This window comes from Danio rerio, chromosome 2, assembly GCF_049306965.1.
Source record: "Danio rerio strain Tuebingen ecotype United States chromosome 2, GRCz12tu, whole genome shotgun sequence".
Lineage (NCBI taxonomy): Eukaryota > Metazoa > Chordata > Actinopteri > Cypriniformes > Danionidae > Danio > Danio rerio.
The window spans coordinates 49,053,105-49,076,407 of record NC_133177.1 but is presented as its reverse complement, the minus strand read 5'-3'; the positions used below and the strand labels follow the sequence as shown (position 1 = coordinate 49,076,407).

Here is a 23,303-nt window from a genome sequence, read left to right as displayed (position 1 = left end):
ACATTATTTACAATATTTACAAACCATAAGATAAATTTGAAAAGAATCAAGACAAATAGGAGAGGGAACTGAAGTTTGCGCATGGAAATCAAAGAAATAAATATAACAAAAACATTCCCTTAATCTCCTCCCCAATCCACTAAACAAGAAAATAACAATATGAAAAGAAAAGTCTTCAGCGCAAAGCGCCCTGAACTTACTCTAACTAATAAATAAAAATACAAAATTAGCGCACTTCGCTAACTAGTGTGTCTATACATCAATAATCCTGCGTGCAAATATGTATGTCACGTGACTTACTATGTTGTTCCAGATCTCCCTTGTCAAATCACAGAAGGTTTTGAATGGAGCATTAGCGGGCTATAGATGTAGAAACACACGTCAGAACTCTCAAACAAATCTCACTCAAAGTCATCAATTACTCACTCAAAGTCAACATCAATAAATCTCAATCAAAGCACACATCAGTAATAGCGACAACGCACACGGACACCACCAAACAGACAACACGCCAAAACAACAACAGCTGATCTCTCCCCGTTGCCGCTTCCGTTTTTAAAGGGCTCTGCAACGAACGCGATTGGCAGAGAGAGAAGTCATCGTCACATGGTTGATTAGGATTGGCAGTCCTTTCAGCCAATAGTGCTCCAAAGTAGGCGGTACCTGAGAAAATGACAGGGCCGGTACAGAGAGAGAGAGAGAGAAAGAGAAAGACAGAAAGAACATACACGCAGCAAAACTGTGCGGTTCGTAACACTCCCCCACTTAAGAATAAACTCTTTTTCAAAACAAACAAAAAAAAGTTTATACTCGTGACAGTGCATCCGCTAGAATATTCTCAACTCCCTTCTTGTGCCTAATATCCAGGTTGTAACTTTGCAAGAAGAGTGACCACCGTGTCAATCTCTGATTGTGATTATACAACTTTGAAAGAAATGTCAGTGGACTATGATCCGTAAAAACTATCAAAGGCTGTACACTACATCCAACATATACTTCAAAGTGTTGCAATGCAAAAATTAAAGCAAGTGTCTCCTTTTCAATCACAGAATAGTTTAACTGATTCTTGTTAAACTTCCTCGAAAAATAACTCACCGGGTGAGCTATACCCTGCTCATCATCTTGCAGTAACACAGCACCAGCGCCAACATTACTTGCATCAACCTCAAGTTTGAATGGACGATTTAAATCAGGGGCTGCAAGAACTGGTGAACTACTCAGTGTTTTCACACTTTCAAATGCATATTGGCATTTTTCATCCCACACAAACGATTTAGAAGGGCTTAAGAGTGAAGTTAATGGACTAACCACTGACGAGAAATTTCTACAGAAGCTGCGATAATAACCAGCGATTCCGAGAAATCTTCGGAGTTCACGCCGTGTCGTAGGAACTGGGAACTCAGATATAGCCTCAACTTTCGCTTCCACAGGTCGAACTTGACCATGTCCCACTTCTTTTCCCAAATAAATCACCTTCGCCTGACCAAACTCACATTTTGTTAAGTTAAGGGTCAATGAAGCACTTGCAAAACGTTGAAATACATCACGTAATGACTTCAAATGTTCACTCCAATCTCTGGAATAAACAACAACATCATCCAAATAAGCGCTACAATTAGGAATACCAGCTAAAACAGTGTTTACTAACCTCTGAAAGGTAGCAGGTGCGTTTCGGAGTCCGAACGCCATGGCCGTATATTGTGCAAACGCATCTGGAGTGATAAAAGCAGCAATATCAGATGCTCTAGACGAAAGTGGTATTTGCCAATAACCTTTCAGCATGTCTAATTTACTCACAAAGTTGGCATATCCTACATTGTCAACACAATCCTCCATTCTAGGAAGTGGATAGTTGTCAGGAATCGTTAGTGCATTCACTTTTCTAAAATCTGTGCAGAATCTAAAAGAACCATCAGATTTTGGCACTAAAATACATGGAGAACTCCATGGACTAGAGCTAGGCTTAGCAAGACCATTATCCAGCAAATAGTCAACCTCTTGTTGCATAACTGAACGTTTCACAGAATTTACTCTGTAAGCGTGCTGTCGGACTGGACGAGCATCTTTGACATCAATGTCATGTTGAATGACATTTGTGAGTGTTGGCACATCATTAAACAGACACTTAAATTCAGAAATTAATGTCACAAGATCACGTTTCTGATCAACAGTCAAGTTTTTAAAATGTGAATCAAGATCTTTTAAAATCTCAGAATTAGACAAACTCACGGTAGACTGAGAAATACTTGGAAACATAAGCCCATCTTCATCAGCATCAACAGGATTTTCTGTCACAGCAACAACAGAAATAACAGCATTATCCGTCATTTTCTCAGCATCATCCTGTGCCCTCGAATGATAAAGTTTAAGCATATTCACATGACAAGTGCGGGTTTTTCGTCTTCGGTCGGGTGTACAGATCACATAATTAGTCTCGCTCAATTTTTCTTTCACTTCGTACGGTCCGAAAAATTTAGCTGACAGTGAAGAACCAGGTATAGGCATAAAAACAAGAACTGCGTCACCAGGCTTAAAAGAACGCGCAACTGCCTTTTTGTCAAATGTTCGTTTCATTTCTTTTTGCGCACGGGCAAGTGAATCTCTAGCAATTGAACAAGCGGTCTGCAACCTTGCTCGAAACTTCGTTACGTACTCTAAAACATTCGTTTTTGAATTGTCAGTTTCCAGAATTTGATCTTTTAGAACCTTCAAAGGTCCGCGCAATTGGTATCCATAGACCAACTCAGCTGGGCTAAAGCCGAGTGACTCCTGAACACTCTCTCTAATCGCGAACATCAGCATTGGAATACCTTCATCCCACTCATTACCAGTCTGCATGCAATATTTCCGTAACATCGACTTCAAAGTTTGGTGAAAACGCTCCAGAGCTCCTTGGCTTTCTTGATGGTAAGCGCTGGAGGTGCGATGTGTGATTCCTAAATTTTGCATGACCTGTTTGAACAGCTTGGACATGAAATTAGTGCCCTGGTCACTTTGCACTATTTTAGGCAAACCAAAAGTCGAGAAACACTTTACTAATGCCTTAACAACAACAGGTGCAGTGACTTTTCTCAAAGGAATTGCTTCAGGAAATCGAGTGGCTAAACACATCACTGTGAGCAGAAATTGATTACCACTTTTGGACTTTTTAAACGGACCTACACAGTCAATAAGGACATGTTCGAATGGATCGCCAAGAACAGGTATGGGTTTTAACGGTGCTGGTGGAACAACCTGATTTGGTTTTCCCGCAATTTGACAAACATGGCAAGAACGGCAATAACGAGTTACATCACTTTTTAATCCAGGCCAGAAAAAGTGTTTTAAAATCCGATTGTAAGTTTTCCTTACACCCAGATGACCCGAAAGTGGATGATCATGTGCCAAGCATAACACATGTGGGCGATATGGGGCAGGAACAACAATCTGATAAAAAGCATCCAATTCTGCCTTGTCAGGTGACGAACACCACTTACGCATTAACAAGTCGTTGTCTAAAATGTAAGCGCTTTGTTTTGTCTTGGCCAAATCATGTGAAATTGCAGCATTAAAGTGTAGTCAATGTTTTGTCTTCTTTCTGTGCAGTGATCAATTTTTCTCGTGTGATCTTTAAATGCAATGAATTCTTGTCAGTTACATCATGCAAAATCCTCACCTTTTCTGGTTTCTTTTTCTCAAAGTTCAAATTTTCCTCTCCGTTTACAACAGAGGGAAAGAAAGAGTCATTCAATTCAATCTCTTTACGCGACTGCGCACGAGTGACAGCGCACACAGGAAAAACATGAGGATAGGCTTCACCCACCTCATCAGACGTGCATTCTGTCGGTTCATCCAGAACTTCTAATAACGGCATGACTTTTCCTCCGGCTAAATCATTGCCCAGGATAAAATCTACCCCTTTCATAGGCAGTGAAGAACAAACTGCAACACGGACAAGTCCAGAACATAGATCACTTTTTAAATGCAGATTATGCAAAGGTCTCTTTACACATCCCATTTCAATTCCTTGCACTACTACACTAGAATGACATGACGTCTCATCAGAAAATTTGATCGCACTTTCAACAATAAAACTTTGCATCGAGCCTGTATCACGAAGCATTGTGATTTCCTTTTGATCCTCATCACGACCAGTCAGAGAAATTAACCCCTTAAGAATAAAAGGACGGAACGTCTCCTCTACCTTATCTTTTGAGATTTCAGCCACACTCTGATTAAAAGTCTTTACAAAACCTACAGGTTTAGCTTGTGATTGTTGTTTTCGTTTAAGTCGGGGGCAGTCAACTATTACATGACCTTTCACATGGCAATAGTAACAGTTACGTTCATCGCCAACTCTTGGTGCATTATTTTTCGAGCGCACAAACTGTGTGTTAGATAAAATTGGAACGGCAGGTGCATTCTCCACACGTGAGTGAACAAATACGTTCTTGTGAGTTAAAATGAATTCATCAGAGAGAACAGCGGCATGTGACAATGAATTTACCTTTTGTTCGTTAAGATAAACTACCACTCTCTCAGGCAAACAATTCTTGAACTCCTCTAAAAGAACAAGCTCACGCAGTGATTTAAAATCTGCCACATCACTAGCTACACACCATTTATCAAAAAGCGTGCCCTTTTCTCTAGCAAACTCCACAAAAGTTTGATTGGAAGTTTTCCTATGCGTCCTAAACTTCTGTCTATAAGCTTCGGGAACTAATTCGTATGCACGAAGTATTGCTGATTTAACTGAATCATACTTTAAACTTTCTTCAAGTGATAAAGAAGAATAAACTTCCAAAGCCTTGCCTACAAGTTTACATTGCAGTAACAAAGACCAGAACTCAGGTGGCCAGTGCAATGAAGTCGCAATGCGTTCAAACGCATTAAAATAAGAATCAACTTCAGATTCTCTGAATTGTGGAACAAGCGCAATGTGCTTACTCACGTCAAAACTTGAAGTGGATGAAGTCGACACCGGAGATACATTTGAAGAAGAAGAAGCTGGAACTGGCTGAATAGCCTCCGCAGCCTTCTTTGAAGCGTCCAACTCGAGCTGGCGCAGTCTCACCTGCGTATCAGCCTCGATTTCGAGTCTGCGTATCTGCAAACGCAAGTCAATTTCAGCCCGACGGGTGTGCTCTTGCGCATCATAATAAAGACGTGCCATGCGAACTTTCAGTCGCGCATCATCTCGTGAACCTATGGAGAATGGGGAGAACGGTTCAAACGGTGGCAAACCAACATTAGTATCAACAGCGGCCTCCACCCCTGCTTCTGCATCTGTACTGCCACTACACACGTTCTGATCTCCCATATCTAAAGAAGTCACCACCTCATCACCAGGGCTTGCATGATCAGCCGTCTCATCCATTTCAATATTTGGCGTGATAAGAACATTAAGCTCAACCAACTGCTCTGTTAACTTTTGCTTAATTTCAGCTTTACGATCCTGTCTGTTAACTACCAGTTTAAAATGATCAGCAATCAAAAACAAGTCTTGTTTCCGACAAACGTCAAGCAGCTCCAATGAAGGACTCTTAACAAATTCCTCTAAACTGAACATTTTAAATTAAAGTGTCGCGTGCTCAAAAGGTGCTGCAAACTGCTACTTCTGCAACTTACCCAAATGTCAACTACTATACAGCAATTTCTGTTGCCATCAACACAGCTTTTCTTTGGTCATTTTTCTCAAAGATTATCATCTGATAAATTTAAGAAATATTAATTTCAAAAATTACTTTTCAAAAATTATTTTCTTGATGAATTCAATTTATTCCAGATGATTTATTTTATCTTACCTTAATTGATCTTATTTAATGTCTCAGATAAATATCCGGGACGAGGCCCCATTTCATGTTACGATCCTTGATGGCAATTTGTCTAGGGTATTAAAAGGAGTAACATAAAGATGACCAAAGTATAAACTGATGTTGAAAAATGGCAAAAGAAAACACCAAACAACAAATTAGCACCGCAAAAGATTTATTGCTCCCACATTATTTACAATATTTACAAACCATAAGATAAATTTGAAAAGAATCAAGACAAATAGGAGAGGGAACTGAAGTTTGCGCATGGAAATCAAAGAAATAAATATAACAAAAACATTCCCTTAATCTCCTCCCCAATCCACTAAACAAGAAAATAACAATATGAAAAGAAAAGTCTTCAGCGCAAAGCGCCCTGAACTTACTCTAACTAATAAATAAAAATACAAAATTAGCGCACTTCGCTAACTAGTGTGTCTATACATCAATAATCCTGCGTGCAAATATGTATGTCACGTGACTTACTATGTTGTTCCAGATCTCCCTTGTCAAATCACAGAAGGTTTTGAATGGAGCATTAGCGGGCTATAGATGTAGAAACACACGTCAGAACTCTCAAACAAATCTCACTCAAAGTCATCAATTACTCACTCAAAGTCAACATCAATAAATCTCAATCAAAGCACACATCAGTAATAGCGACAACGCACACGGACACCACCAAACAGACAACACGCCAAAACAACAACAGCTGATCTCTCCCCGTTGCCGCTTCCGTTTTTAAAGGGCTCTGCAACGAACGCGATTGGCAGAGAGAGAAGTCATCGTCACATGGTTGATTAGGATTGGCAGTCCTTTCAGCCAATAGTGCTCCAAAGTAGGCGGTACCTGAGAAAATGACAGGGCCGGTACAGAGAGAGAGAGAGAGAAAGAGAAAGACAGAAAGAACATACACGCAGCAAAACTGTGCGGTTCGTAACATATTTCAGTATAGATTTGGTACAAATTTCATACAGAAAGTCCTGTCTTAGAGATGATCTATTTAATCACAGTAAAAACCATTTAATAATGATTTGAAATATAGCACTTTACCTCTTGACTGTGAGAAAGTCTTATTTTTCAACATTTTTGCAACTGAAATCTTCAAAACTTAATGTAAAATCATGATTTCTGAAAGTTAATAAAATCTTCAGTTTAATTCATTTCCATAAATCATGTGTTTTGCAGTTGTACTCTTTAAAACACCTTTTTTGACCAGTAGACTGGAGTATTATTTAATATTTTTGTCTCATACTGATTAACTGTCAAAGTTTGTAATTAACTATAAAGAGCACCTGCAGATCAGCTACTGTCATTTGAAACATAATTTACTTTTTGTAGGTATCGTCACTGTAGGACTTTTTATGATGTTTGTCTTATTTTCCCATCTGATTTTGACCTGCTCCCGAATTTACCCCTGCTATTTGTCTGTTACTTTCTTCATAAGTGATGCATAATTTCCATCCACACTCTAAGCATTGATCAACTTCTTCAATATTAATACATTTTCTGACTTCAAGCCTTGGCAAATAACTAAGAAAGCACCAATCAGAGGCCACATGTGTATGATGTCATCAGGTAGACTTCTTACAAAGTATTTTACAGTATTTTGAAATACAAAAATACGAGACACTGAAGTATTTTGATACAAAATATTAGGCTGTTTTCATAAAACCCATAAAATACAAATAACAAAAATACTGTTTGTTTTTAAAATACATACAGTCGAAGTCAGAATTATTAGCCCCCCTTTAAATATTTTTAAATATTTCCCAAGTGATGTTTAACAGAGCAAGAACATTTTTACAGTATGTCTGATATTGTTTTTTTTTTTTTGGAGAAAGTCTTTTGTTTTTATTTAGTCAGTTTTTAGTTTTTATAAAACATTAAGGTCAAAATTATTAGCCCCTTTAAGCTATTTTTTTATTTTTTATAGTCTACAGAACAAATCATCGTTTTACAATAACTTGCTAATTACCCTAACCTGCCTAGTTAAACTAATTAACCTAGTTATGCCTTTAAATGTCACTTTAAACTGTATAGAAGTGTCTTAAAAAATATCTAGTCAAATATTATTTACTGTCATCATGGCAAAGATAAAATAAATCAGTTATTTGAAATGAGTTAATAAAACTATTATGTGTAGAAATGTGTTGAAAACATATTCTCTCCATTAAACAGAAATCGGGGAAAAAAAATAAACGGGGCCCAATAATTCTCACTACAACGGTGTTAAAAATACTTCATAAATACTGCCCATCGCTGGGCGTAATTGTAACAAAACGTGTTTTAAAACCTTAACATATTAATCTAAATAGTCTAAATCGACTTCATTTAACCATAGAAAGTGCTATTGAAATAAACGTGACATCATTGATGTTTGATAACAACATTTTAAACGTCTTTAAGTCATTTTTCTAAATTAAGAATGAAAATTACTTTGGAGTACATGAGGGACTTGTAACCTCTGTTATCTCGCTTCCGGAACTACTACAACCAGCTCAAAATACACACTCACACACCTGTCTGTCTCACAGTAAAGTCAAATACACACCCACACTTCAAGACACAAATGTTAACACATAAACAGATGGCAAGTTTACTGACATAACAAGGCTTTAAAGACCCCATCATTTTAAAAAGGGGGTTTTGTGAGTTGCAGTCCATGTGTGTAAGCGGTAAAATCAGTGTACAGTTGAAGTCAAAACTATTAGCCCTCCTGAATTATTAGCCCCCTGTACATCTTTCCACAATTTCTCTTTAATGGTGAGAAGAGCACATTTCTAAACATAATAATTTTAATAACTAGTTAATAACTGATTTCTTTTATCTTTGCTATGATGACGGGAAATAATATTTTTCAAGATACTAGTATTCTACTTAGTGACATATAAAGGCTTAACTGCATAATTAGGCAGGTTAGGGTAATAAGGCAAGGTATTGTATAATGATAGTTTGTTCTGTTGACAATTGAAAAAAAAAAACAATATTGACCTTAAAGAAATTTTTTTTTTTAATAAAAACTCATGTAACATCATTTGGAAAATATAAAAAAAAAAAGAAAAAAAAATCACAGGAGGGTTAATAATTTTGACTGCTAATTCATGTGTTGAAAACAAAACTTAGCTGCTTTGTTCTACTGTAGGTCGACTACTGTGCGTTGACTAAGTGACTAAGGGACCATTTTTGGCACATTCCCATTATGGATGTGACTTTATGTAATGGATGTTGGGTTAAAAATAGCACTGAAGAAAACAGAGGAGATACAGAATGCAGGACTCAGATGTTGGAAGACAACAGTGCGACAAACTGACTCGAGTGGAAAGGCAAAAAACATGGCACATAGTTAATCATCAATAGTTTACCAAATAAAACAACATTTACATTTTACTGTAACAAGTATAAATCGCAAATCACGATAAACTGGTTTGCTGTACATACACAAACAATTCAATCCATTTGGTTTAGTCTGGGCGGTTCATTCCACTGTGGCGACCCCTGATTAATAAATGGACTAAGCCAAAAAGAGAATGAATGAATGAATGAATGAATGAATGGTTTAGTCCAGTGGTTTTCAAACGTTTTTCATCAAGTACCACCTCAGAAAAATGGTTGTCTTTGCAAGTACCACCATAATGAGTAGTATTGAAACACAGGAGTGTATTAGGTCAAGTAAAGCAGCTAAAGCTCTGTACAGTTCAAAAACAAGGCATATAAGTTCCTAATATTAAGAACATTTAAATTAAAATGTGCTTTTAAAAGTTAAAAATGATAGGTTACTGTTCTTAAAAAGTAAAAAAAGAGAAAAAAACTCCATGTTTATCTGCACTTGGAAATGTTGCCTGGACCTTATAAATATAGGCGTTATGTCATCATATTCATATATAAATCATTTTTGATAATTTATTTAAATATATGTAGCATGTACATATGACATATTTGATTCATCCGCGTACCACTAGAAGGAAGCCCCCGTACCACTAGTGGTACATGTACCACAGTTTGAGAACCACTGGTTTAGTCTATTAGTAATAGGATGGTGTGTGTGCGTGTGTGTCAATCAAATTATTTCAGATTTGTTGACTATTTTGCAGACATGTAGGCCCTGGTGTATTTTTTTCCCGGTAGGTTCAAGGTTCCTTAATCTGTATACACATAGACTGACTTTAGTTATATTCACTTCTTTGCTTCAAGCATGACAAAGCTGCTTGAGTCTATGTTCTGTGTCACACGCCATCTGAATTACATTCAGATTAATTAGCCTAAATCTGAGGCAACAGACTAAATCGAAAGCCATGCTGCTATTTACAAAACATTTACAATTATTTTATCAATGATGCAGCATCTCTTTGATTTTAATCTTGCATAGACATGCTGCGGACCAGTTATGTGCCTTTTTTCCACGATCGTTGTGCAACTTTTCCTCAGGCTCTGCGCCAAGTGGATTGATTTTTAGCAGCTGATGACATGATGCACTAAACATTTTAAGTACAGCAGTGTGATTGTACAATTCAGGGAACAGCCAATGCTGATCAAATCGGTGCTATTGTATGTGTCAAAGAGTTGAAAGTGTTTTTTTTTTTTTCTTTTATTATTCAGTGAGTCCACAGTTTGAAAATCACTGATATAATATAACATAATAGAAAAGAATACAATAGAATATTAAATAACATTATATCAAATAATATAATATAATATAATATAATATAATATAATATAATGTAATTTAATAATATATAATAAAATACATATAATAAAATATAAAATAACATAATATAATATAAAAGATATAAAATATAATATAATATAAAAAAATATTATATCATAAAATGTAATATATAATATAATATAATATAATATAATATAATATAATAAAAATATATATAATAAAATATAAAATAACATAATATAATATAAAAATTTAATAATATAAAATGTAATATTTAATATTTAATAAAATTAAATTATATAATAAAATATTATAATATAATATAATATAATATTTTAAATATTATATAAAATAAAATAATATAAACTAAAATAATATAAACTAAAATATAATATAATATAATATAATATAATATAATATAATATAATATAATATAATATAATATAATATAATATAATATAGGATAAAATAATATAAAATATAATATAATATAATATTTTAAATATTATATAAAATAAAATAGTATAATATAAAATAATATAAACTAAAATATCATATGATATAATATAATATAATATAACATAATATAATACATTTCAATTCATCTAAATATTTTATATAATTGAATTTAACATCTAAAGCCACCATACCATCTAATATAATATATATATAGTATATATATATATATAGTATGATATAATATAATATAATATAATATAATATAATATAATATAATATAATATAATATAATATAATATAATATAATATAATATATCTAAATATTTTATATAATTGTATGTAACATTAAAACTAGTTTGAAAAATGTTAGTTCCAATTGAAATATAATTACTAAATTAATATGATAAAGTAATGTCATTCATGTCAAAATGTGGTTTCTAATGGAAAATAAGGCTATAGGAACATTCACAGACAGTAATATCACCAGCGAGATGGCTTTTTAAAGAATGCGGTCTGCTGAAGATCATCCAATAATTCTTGAATTCGTTAAGATGAAGTGATTTGTGTGGTGCGTAACGGTAATTGTGGGAAAGGCGGTCCGCAAATCTCTTCTAATTGCTTTCAGGTCTGGAAAAATTCCTCACGACATGTGCTTCTCTGCATGTATTGTGGGTAATGGAGTCATTAATTTACACGGTAAAATCCACATTTTTTTAAATTTGCTGAATCTGCAGGCACAAAAATCCACCCAGAGGCCTTTTATATGATATAAAAGCATGCTATATTTACGTGCACATATACATACAGACCTTAAGAACCTTTTTTCTTTGATCCAAACAGAGAGAATGTGGTTTGAAGATTACAAGACCACACACCATTGCGCTATTTCTGTTCATGTGAACGAATGAGCATAAACTGTGAGCATAACAGGGACACACATGACGAATGGCACATGGAGATCAGGCAAACAGCTGGCTGATGCACACACAGATATTTATTCCACCTACAATTATACCACACACCCAGGGCTTGCTGAACAGAAGCAAAAACAACAGATATATCTGAATAAGAAGTTTACTTTAGATAAATAATAAATATATAAATACATTTAAAGTTATTAAATAAATTAAAGTTAAAAAACCAACAAACAAACATGGCAGTAGTAGTGGTTAATCTGGCAATAATAATAATAATAATAATAATAATAATAATAATGATAATAATAAACTAAACGATTAAAACTAAAGATTAAATAAACAACTAAACGAGTAAATAACTAATAAAATAAAAATACAGGTAATATAATTACCTAAAAAATATATAAAAAGAATGGCAATAATAATAATAATAATAATAATAATAATAATAATAATAATAATAATAATAGACAAAGCAAAAAATTAAGGAAAACAAAACAAACTACTAAGAAAATAAAATAAGGAGTAAGAATATACTTATTTAAAAACTACAAAAATAGTGAAATTACTAAATGAACAAGTAAACAAAAATATTAAAAAAGTGACAAAATTCTGACAAAATAATACAACAAATAAGCAAAATAAAATAATAATAAAATAAATTAAACAACGAAATTACTAAATAACCAATAAAATAAGAATACAGATAATAAAATTAACCAAAAATTAAAATAAAAAAATTATGAGAAAAAGAAAACAAATGAATAAAGTAATAAACTACTCATAAATTAAAATTAAGACTATAGGGAAAAGGATTAAAAACAAGAGTAAAGTATATAGAGGAAATGACAAAAATGGGGAAATTAACAATATACAATAAAATAATTCAAAGTAAATAAAATAATAAACGAAGAAGAAGAAGAAGAAAAAGAAAAAGAAGAAGAAGAAGAAGAAGCAGGATAATAATGACAATAATAATATTACTGTAGGAGGAAGGAATGTATCACTTAATAAAATGTAAAACCTAAAGAAAATCAAATGACAAAATTAATAAATAAACTATTAAGAAATTCAAAATAAAACCAAGAATAAGAATGGTGTATATAGACTTATTTAAACATTACAAAAATTAGGAAATTACCAAGTTAAATAAATACAATACAATTCTTTAAAATAAAATAAACTAAATACAATAATAATAATAATAATAATAATAATAATAATAATAATAATAAAATATGATTAAATAAACAGCTACATGACAAAATAACTAATAAAATAATACAGATAATAAAATTAACATCAAATTGTAATAAAAAATATATATAAAAAATTAATTAACTCATAACAATTAAATTAAAATTAAATATAATAAAAGGAAAAAAAATGAATAACTAAACAAATTGTAAAAAACTAAAGAAACAAAACAAATGACTAAATTAATAAGTAAAAGGTTTATACAGAAATTTAAAAATGACAAATGGAAAAATTAATCAATTAAATACAATAACATTAATTAAAATAAAATAAATATAATAATAATAATAATAATAATAATAATAATAATAATAATAATAATAATAATAATAGTAATAATAATAATAAAGTATTAAATAATTAACTAAATGACTAAATAACTAAAAAAAAAACTAATGTAAAACAAAAAAACTATCACTACTAACAATTAAAATAAAATAAAAAAATTATAATAATTGAGGAAGAATACATTTATATCTAAATAAAATTTAAAAACTAAAGAAAAACAAAACAAATGGCTAAATTAATAACTAAAAGGTTTATACACTTTTAACGGGGAAATTAAGTTAAATATTAAAATAAATATTTATATCACTAACGCAATAAAATAAATAAAAATAAAATAAAGTTAAATAATAATAATAATAATAATAATAATAATAATAGTAATAATAATAATAACGATAATAATGCATTATACAATAGTTGTTCAACTCCGTTGAAATAGCTATGTCATAGAAAAAAAGTCACTGCATGATATTGGGTACTGTGGGAGGTTGCCAGTTGAAAGAGTGATGCTGTCCTCTACGAGTGCCAATAAATATGATCTCTCTCTCTCTCTCCTGGGAAACTGAAGTGCAGCCTATCTGTGTGCGATAACCTCAAATCCCTGCTAGCTCTGCTCAGCTTCACTTTAAATCCACACAGACACAAGAGAGTCACGTTTGGTCTGCCATCATTAATTACTGAGGATAAACGGGGGCGTTCAGGAAGGAGGACAAACCCACGTCGTAACTCTCACGAAATAAAGGAATGTGTCATGAGAGAGTGAGTCGGGCGGCAGGATGGTGTTTCTGGAGCCCATCTGGAGGACGGTGTGTGTGTGTGTGTGCGCGTGCGTGTGTGTGTGTGTGTGTGCGTGCGTGTGTGTGTGTGTGTGTGTCTGGAGAAGGACTCAAGCTTATACAGACAGTGAGATGACACCAGTGTTTGAGTCATACAAAGCAGGGTGGAGGTGGAGGTCAAGGACGCCGCTGGGACGGGCCTTTCATTTACTCTGCGAAAACAAATATGAGCTTTTGTTTCATAACGTCTACCTTCTCCTCCCTCGTTTCACTCTCTTTCCATCTCCTCCCAGATGAATAGACCTGCTGTGCCCTCACAAGGCTTCTCAACTTAACTCAAAGGGTCAGTTCACCCAAAAAGTGAGTTACGTTATTGGCAATACTCGCCATCATTTTATTTCAAACCCCTGAGATGTTCGTTCATCTTCGAAACACAAATTAAAATGTTTTAAATGAAATCTGTCAGCTCCCTCATCCCCCACAGACAGTACGCTTCCTGAATCGTTCAAAGTCCAGAAAAAATACCAAATGAATCTCCTCCAAACAGACCGTATGCCTTCAGTGGCTCAAACTGAATATTATCAAACCATGAGAATTGTTTTGTGCACACATAAAACAAAAACAACAACTTCATTGAACAGTTAATTTTTTCAGATTGCTTGTGCGCAATATACTGACACTGAAGAGGAGAAGAAGCTGTTGAAAAAAACACCCTGTACTGGGTCTTCTAGCAGTTTTTGTTCTCAAAAACCCATTAGTGGGCGCTATGTACATTTTTAACAATGTCAAATACGTTACAGGGGCATGTTTTCTCATACAAGCTATTTCTCATAAATCTACCAGGGACTGGCGTTTCTGGAATCTCAACATTCCTTTCAAGCACATATGAAAGAAAAGACAGTCAGCTTGTCATAGTGCTTATTATATCAGTTTGATGCTGACCAACCCACCCCCTTCCCTAAATCCAACCGAAAGTGTTTTCAAAAGCAAACTATTGCCCTTATTCTAAAATGCGGAAGTGCGCCTGTTTTCGCGATTGTCTTAGAACTTCCGATTCAATCGCCTATGGGAGAAATGACTCGGAATAATAAACGGCAGAAAACGGTCAAACTACTTGCTCTACAAACAAATGTTTGCATGACTATACAGACCAAGTAGAATAATATGACAAAGAAATGTCAAATTGCAACATCAAGCAGCGTAATGAGCAGTTTTTAATGTCTAAAAATGAATGGAAGTGAATGAGACCGGAAGTCTCGAGAAAAAATTTTTTTTAATGGCAGCGCCCGCTCATTGGCGGAGAATAAGGTCAATAATAGAAAAGCCATTTTGAGCTTAAAAAGCATCACACACTGCTTTATAGGTTTCGTTTTACCTGGTTTCTGGAAACATCCTTCACTGTATTTGAACCTCAGATCACTCCAATTTGGAGTACAAAGTCTGACACCATTTGTGGTGAGTTACCAAGCAAAACAATCACTATGGAAAAGCCATACCGTCCCATAGTTTTTAATTTACACACATACTGCACCCATATGTACCAGCGAGCACATATTTGTAAGTTCTCAAAAAGTAACCCTGGGCACATTTTCACAATAGGCCCCTGTTGGATTTCCCATGCTGCTTTTGCCCAAGGTTTCTTAAAACTATGGCAAACTAGCTTCAAGTTTTGCTAGTTGACTGCATAGTTATGGCTAGTCCACCAGCACAAACCCTTCTGGACATGCTCTTAACTGGTTATTTGAGCAAGACTATCCTCTTATTGTTTCCTCCAGTCACTAATGAAGCGAGCAGAAGCAGGAACAGGAAGCGTCTTTAAGGTCAGAGCTCTGAGTTTTTCTCCCAGAGAGACGCTTCTCTCTCTCAGGATCTGCTCCTCTGGCTCTCTGATCTGCCCACGGGGAGAGTGTCAGAAAGCCCATCCCTTTCATCTCCTCTGGGGCTCGCTTCTGATCCCCATCTCTCCTATTTATTTGATTTCCAAGATGCTGTTTGATGACTCAGAGTCTCTACCGTCCAGTTCACTGTTTGCTGTGCATCTTTCTCAGCGAACCATCACTGCTTTGATTCATGGCTGCACTGTCCTGTGCGAAAGCACACAGCTTCTTGTGACTTAGCTAGAAAAAAAGTGGAGCAGATGATGTAATGTTGTTGAATTTATCGCTTCATTGTCTTGAAAATGAATGGGGGAAACTCTAACGCTTAACATGGTGACTATGGGAAACAGTCCTGTCTTTCAATTAAACAAGCTAAAGGGGTTTTCAATTGAAGTTCTAAGAGGTCTAACCTCAACATCGCTTTCCCAGCATCACAACCACAGCAAGTGGGGGGCCAACGACAGCGGACTGCATTTTAAAGCAGTTTAAGGCTGTTTTACACTGTGGAGAAGCCACATCTAAGCCACAAATGTACTGGCAACACAAATATATTTACATGGATTTACAATATTGGGAAACAATGGATCAAATGCAAATTCGTGATGATGATCTGTTTAGCTGTGCTTTTAGTGAATGAGCTCTGTACTATGTCTCAGTGTTTGCACTACATAATCTTATGCATCTCTCTATTTTTCAGCCCAGACTCATTGGAAATATGTGACTCAACCTACATGTTTACTGAATGTAAAAATGTGCAGCTCCAGATCTATTTTTGTGCATGTGTCAGATGACAGATCCACTTGAGTGCCCTGTTTGGTACATGTTTTTTTTTTTTTTTTTTTTTAGCTCATAGAAAAGGAAAACAAGCGGAAAATCTGTTAAATCTGACATGGCAAGACAAAAAGAATTTTGAAAATGTTATCAGTTTTAATTTGGCTAGTCCACAAACTTTTCCCCCTGGCTGGTTATTGGCCACAAGTTGGTCAATGACCAGTGAAAACTAGGCCAAAACCAGTTCAATGGCCAGTCAAAACTAGCCCAACTATGGCCAATTATGTGCTACTTTCAAACATATTATGTGGGTTGTTGCTGAATAATAATTTTATGTAATCTACAGACGGAATTCCATCAATTACAACTTATTTAGGAATATGTTGAATATCTTATGGAATAGTTCACCTCCATCAGAATTGTTTTGCATTTGCCTTATCCATTTCACATGACACAGCATGTATAACTACCACCTTTATATTTATTAATATACAGTCATTTTCAAAGAAGAAACTGAGTATATTAAAATGTATTTCACCAACGGGCGGTGGCATATTTTCAGTTTTTATATTATTGAGCTTGTTTTGATTGGCCACTGGGCTAGTTTAGACTGGCCATTGGCTAGTTTTGATTGGACATTGGACTTGTTTTGGACTAGTTTTTACAGGCCATTAAGCTAGATTTGGACTAGATTGGATTTGGTTAGTTTTGATCAAGCATTGGGCTAGTTTCGTCTGGCCATTGGGCTAGTTTTGAATTGCCATTTAGTTAGTTAGATTAGCCATCGGACTAGTTTTGACAGGCCATTGGGCTAGTTTTGACTGGCCATTAGGCTAGTTTTGACTGGACATTAGGCTAGTTTTGATTGGCCATTGGGCTAGTTTGATTAGTCATTGGACTAGTTTTGACTGGCCACTGTGGTAGTTTTTATCAACTATTGGGCTTGACTGGCCATTGGGCTAGTTTTGGTCTACTTTCAACTGGCCATTGGGCTAGTTTTATTAGCCATTGGACTAATTTTGACTGGCGATTGGACCAGTTTTAACCGACCACTGGGTTAGTTTTGACTGGTCATTGGGCTAGTTTTATTCAGCCATTGGGCTAGTTTTTAACTAATTTCGACAGGCCATTAGGCTAGTTTTAGACTTAATTTGATTGGCCATTGGCTTGATTTTGACTGGTAATTGTGCTAGTTATGGACTAGTTTACATTGACAATTAGGCTAGTTTTCTTACGAAACCCTGGCAAACCTTAATGTGAAATAAACTTGTCAATCATCTCAAATTTAAAAGTATTTATATGCATGTTAATCCATTGATACTCCCTCTTGCCTAAAAAGTGGGCACTGAACTCCACCCTTCATCACCAAAATCCACTTCAACTTCTGACCTCACCACTGGCTATGAGAACTCACTCCATAACATATTCACATTAAAAAAAAAAAAAAAAAACATCCATCCAATAATTGCTAACACGACAACTTGTGGCCAATAACCAGCCAGGGGGAAAAGTTTGTGGTCTAGCCAAATGGAAAACGATAACATTTTCAAAATTCTTTTTGTCTTGCCATGTCACATTTAACAGATTTTCCGCTTGTTTTCATTCTCTATGAGGTCAAAAAAACCAAGCAGACCGAGCAACTCCCAGATGAACTCAGCGTCTGCACTACAGCTCGGCATGGATGAGCTTGTAATGTCCTGCCCATCTCTCGTACGGACTTCTGATTTTCAACAGCACGTGTGGATCCTATTTGAAGGGCCCTGAGGTGATGTTGTGGGATCCGATTCAGCCATGCGTCTCTGGAATGAAATGTGCAACAGAATTGTCTGTGTCCCTCCCCGGCTTGATTCAGATAATTAAATTCAGGGTCTTATATAAGGGGAGGATTGTTTTTGTCCTTTCGCCAGCAGCACGTTCCAGAACGTACTAGTCTCATGGGTTCTAGAGCACATACAAAGCATAACAAAGACAAGGGAACACTGCTGTTAATTAGAACAAAAGCAGGAGAAGAAAAAACAAGCATCAACAGGGAACTGCAAACATGCTCGTCAGAGCCAATCAACCAAGAAAACAACCGATTAAAGATCATTTTACACACTGATACCCAAAACTGACTATAAATGTGATGGAAAGCAAAGTACTTTTTCTCTGTTGGTTATTGTGTGACTGTACAGACTGAAGACAATAAGCTACTGAAAACTAGCCTCTGTGTGTGTTTGTGTTCTGGTCAGCATATGAACATGGGTCATGGGAATGGGTCGTGTGTCTTTTTTATCCCAGTGTGCACTCAGCGCAATATAACCACTAATCACACACTCATACTTACATTTATCTAGTTAACAAAAAGTGAATATACCCAAAACAATAAAATAAAACAACAACATGTTGTTTCTCTCTCTCACACACACAACATATTTACATTCACACAAAGTACACACACATTCTGGTTTAAGTCCCAACCGGAATATAAAAACAAGTGTACACACACAAATACAAATATGTAATAATGTGAACTAATTTAAATAACAGCATTGGTTATTTAAAGTGTTTTTTTTTTAGTATTGATAAATAATATATTAAAAATAAAACTCAATCCATCACTATATTTTATTTAAAACAATAAAAAACAGAGTAAAACATAAACAAAATAAATGAATAAATTAAATAAAATAAAATTAAAAATATGTAATTTAATTTAATTTAATTTAATTTAGTTTAATTTAATTTAATTTAATTTAATTTAATTTAATTTAATTTAATTTAATTTAATTTAATTTAATTTAATTTAATTTAATTTAATTTAAACAAATAAAATAAAATGTGCATTCCAGGTCCAATTCCCCTTAATCTGTCCCCTACCATGATTTCCTGTCTATTCTCCCATGCTGTCCCATTTCAACTAATACAAACATTAAAATAAATAAATAAATAAATAAATAAATAAATAAATAAATAAATAAATAAATAAATAAATAAATAAATAAATAAAACAAGATAGAAAGATCAGATGATGAGATCAAAGCCTTTTCACAAATTTTGGACCAATAATGAATAAATATCTCAATAAAAAAAGCAACTGGATTTTTTTCTAATCAAAAAGTACTCATTGCTAATCACCATCCCCTCTGCTAGCATTTCCCTCAACCCCCACACACATAAAACCCAAATTATCAACACCATGGCAGCCTGAAGACGACTTTAAGTACGTCTCGTTGGCGTGTGATCTGTGGATGAGGGCCACACACAGAGGAAGAGACAGAACAAGGAACAAGAGAGAGAGAGAGAGGCAGAGCAGATCAGGCCTACTCAATGCTTTCCAGATGCGTCAATGGTAAACAACTGGTTTGTCGTGAGGGCATAAAATCTGTGGTATTCCAGATCTCTGACCGAACAACCCCAAGACCACCAGAACCATGACCAGAAGATGGACACGCATGGACAGACCCACAAATACACCCATGTATACGCAAAACAAAGGCTTTGTGACTGGTTTCATGTCTGATATTGAACATTGAGTATTTCCAGAAGCCTAGCATAAAAGAGCTATGAACATTATCACAGTTTGACGGCACAATCATGTATATTAAAAAAGAAAATCAAACACAGAGTCTAAACATTCTTTTGTATTAGGAACTACATTCTTCAGCCGTTCATTCACATCTGCAGCTGACTTCAGAACAGCAGAAACCGTTACTAGTTCACCAGCATCACTTTGGAGCTAGTGTTTGAATGATTCTCTAGCAAAATGTCTAAAGTGATTTTGCTCGCATTTTAACATGCCAATGCCATCAGTCTACAGAGATTTCCCAGTGTTTCTCTATTACAATCGAGATATCACAATAATTAAACCTCAAAAAAGCTAAATCAACCCGAACACTACCAGACTACTGTTGTGATTGCGATAAGGAAAAACGCTAAACACATGCGGACAATTCTTCTTTCTTTGCTTTTACTGAATTAATCTGCAGTAACAAAAATAAAAGCCTCATTAGAAAAACAGATTGCCAACCAAAAACTAACTCAACGTTATACAATGAATGGCCAACACAAAATACATACATTCCTAATGTCTGAGTCCCATTTCACACTCAATACACTACAATTACTATGAGATAAATACAGCACTACAACATACAAAAGAGAGAGACCGACTTAAAATGTATCTCTGAAATTATAAATATTTAAAATAGGCAATATCCTTAAATCTAAACAACTACATCCTTGCCTAAAAAAAAGCAAATTTTGTTTTCCAACCGCTGTAATATTTGTCTAACTGAGGTCCTCTACTTGCAGCTTGTGTGGGTGGAGTAAAACACAAGAGTGAAGAGGCTGTACGAGGGTAGATATTGCAAAATATCGGATGGATGGATGGATGGATGGATGGATGGATGGATGGATGGATGGATGGATGGATGGATGGATGGATGGATGGATGGATGGATGGATGGATAAGCTTTATATATAATGAAAAGGTTGGTAGCTGGTAAACATTTTATTTATTTTAATTTTTTTTTCATTTATTCATTTATTCAAAAATGTCACTTTAGACAATTCTTTGGTTTTTAACAGGGTAGATTTTCTTTTGTGTTAAAACCAGCTAACTCCACTTGTGCTTTTTTTTGCAGAAACCTGTAAATCCACCTATAGGAACAAGACATTGCAATTAGTTGAAAAATCACTAAAGATGAAATTAGAAATTATTTTACCAAAGCACCTAAAATTAAAAACACATAAATCTGTCAAGTGGTGGTTTATTCCGCTGTGGTGACCCCTGATAAACCAGGGACTAAGCAGAAGGAAAATAACTGAATGATTCATCAAACTCCATCTTTTAAAATCTTAATCCAAGGCAGAATAAAACAATCTCTGCAAAAAAAAGCCAGCATATCAACACACTGCCACATTAAAAACATATCATTTGATTTGCGCCTTCTGATTGGTTCTCAGGACATATCGCCTTTTGTTGTCAAGGCAAGTGGCGTTTAGAGACTTTTGCAAACACACTGTTATTTCTGAATGTGCTGACACTGGGAATTGAAGCAAAAATATTTGTTGATCGTGTACTACTGTACGTGCCTAAAGCTTTCGCTCAATGTCATTAGCTCATTTTTGACGAAAGTGGCGTCTAGCTTTTGCATCTGAACTCTTCTTATATACTGTAAATTGATCTAATTTCTCATACCATATGGAAATATTGCCACTATTAATTCATATTACAGTATTTATACATGTCTTAATGGCAGAGTATTTTCACCAGTAGAGGAAGTATAATAGCAAATAAGCAATTTACAGCCAATTAACACAAATAAATGAAACAGATCAAACATTTTATTTGCACATCAGATTGAACAAATAGAGCGAGTCAGGTATCAATATTGCATAAATGTGAAATCATATCACTTTAAATAATTCAGTACATATGCTGTATATATATATATATATATATATATATATATATATATATATATATATATATATATATATATATATATATATATATATATATATATATATATATATATATATATATATATATATATATATATATTCAATATATAATTTTTGTCACTGGAAGGCGCATATTTACAACAAACAGAGGTGTAGTTTGATGATGCTGTGACTGAGTTTGGAATCATGAGAGTTGTGGTCTTCATTTACATCCTAATTTCCTACTTTTATTATCCCACATCGCACCGCTTCTGTTTGTTTCATCATACTAAACACATTTTGATTCTCCGTTATAATGCTGCTCTATGCAACACACAACATAATAAAACATCTTTGGCATATTCTGTTCTATATTTTGTATATTTGTTCTATAAAACTAAACGGAAGCGAGGGGGTTTGAAATAATTTGCATAGCGACACAACAGTCTGTGTCACGAGTTAAAATTAGCTCATTTCTCTAGATTTGAACAGATCAAAATAGATGAAATGGAGAAAGTGAGGCAGGTATCGATATTGCATAAATGTGATATCATATCACTACAACTATTTCAGTATCAATATGTATCGAACCATCTATATCTCTAAATTCGAAGTGATTTATGCATGTGCTGGCCATAGACTTGACTGATGAAAAAGTGAACGTGACACCATTGCAGAGATCCACACATCCACGTGTGTGTGTGTGTGTGTGTGTGTGTGTGTGTGTGTGTGTGTGTGTGTGCGCGCAATATTTATTCTCTCTGTATGAGTTTTGCTCCATGTATTTGGAGGGCACATTCCCAGGCTGGGCGTTGGGATTCTCTCCTCCACTGTTTCCCACACAGAGCTCACAGGAGGCCCTTTGTTCGGGCTCCAGGCCGCAGGGGAACCAGATTCAACCCAGCGGCCCCTCAGAGACCTCCTACATTCATCTGCAGGATGAGCCCATCCACACCTCACCTTCAGAGCCGCTCACACAGTCCAGGGTTCACTCTACTCTGAGTCTGCTCTGTTTATCAAAGAAGTGAAACACTGACAGCAGACTTCTTTTGGGTTGTTCATTTAGAGGC

At 34.6% G+C, this 23,303-nt stretch overlaps 1 protein-coding gene across 2 annotated transcripts in view; it reads right to left on the bottom strand.

The window, feature by feature from the left end:
* gpc5c (glypican 5c) overlaps positions 1-23,303 on the bottom strand; it is a 295,133-nt gene that overhangs the window by 145,744 nt on the left and 126,086 nt on the right. The window lies entirely within an intron of this gene.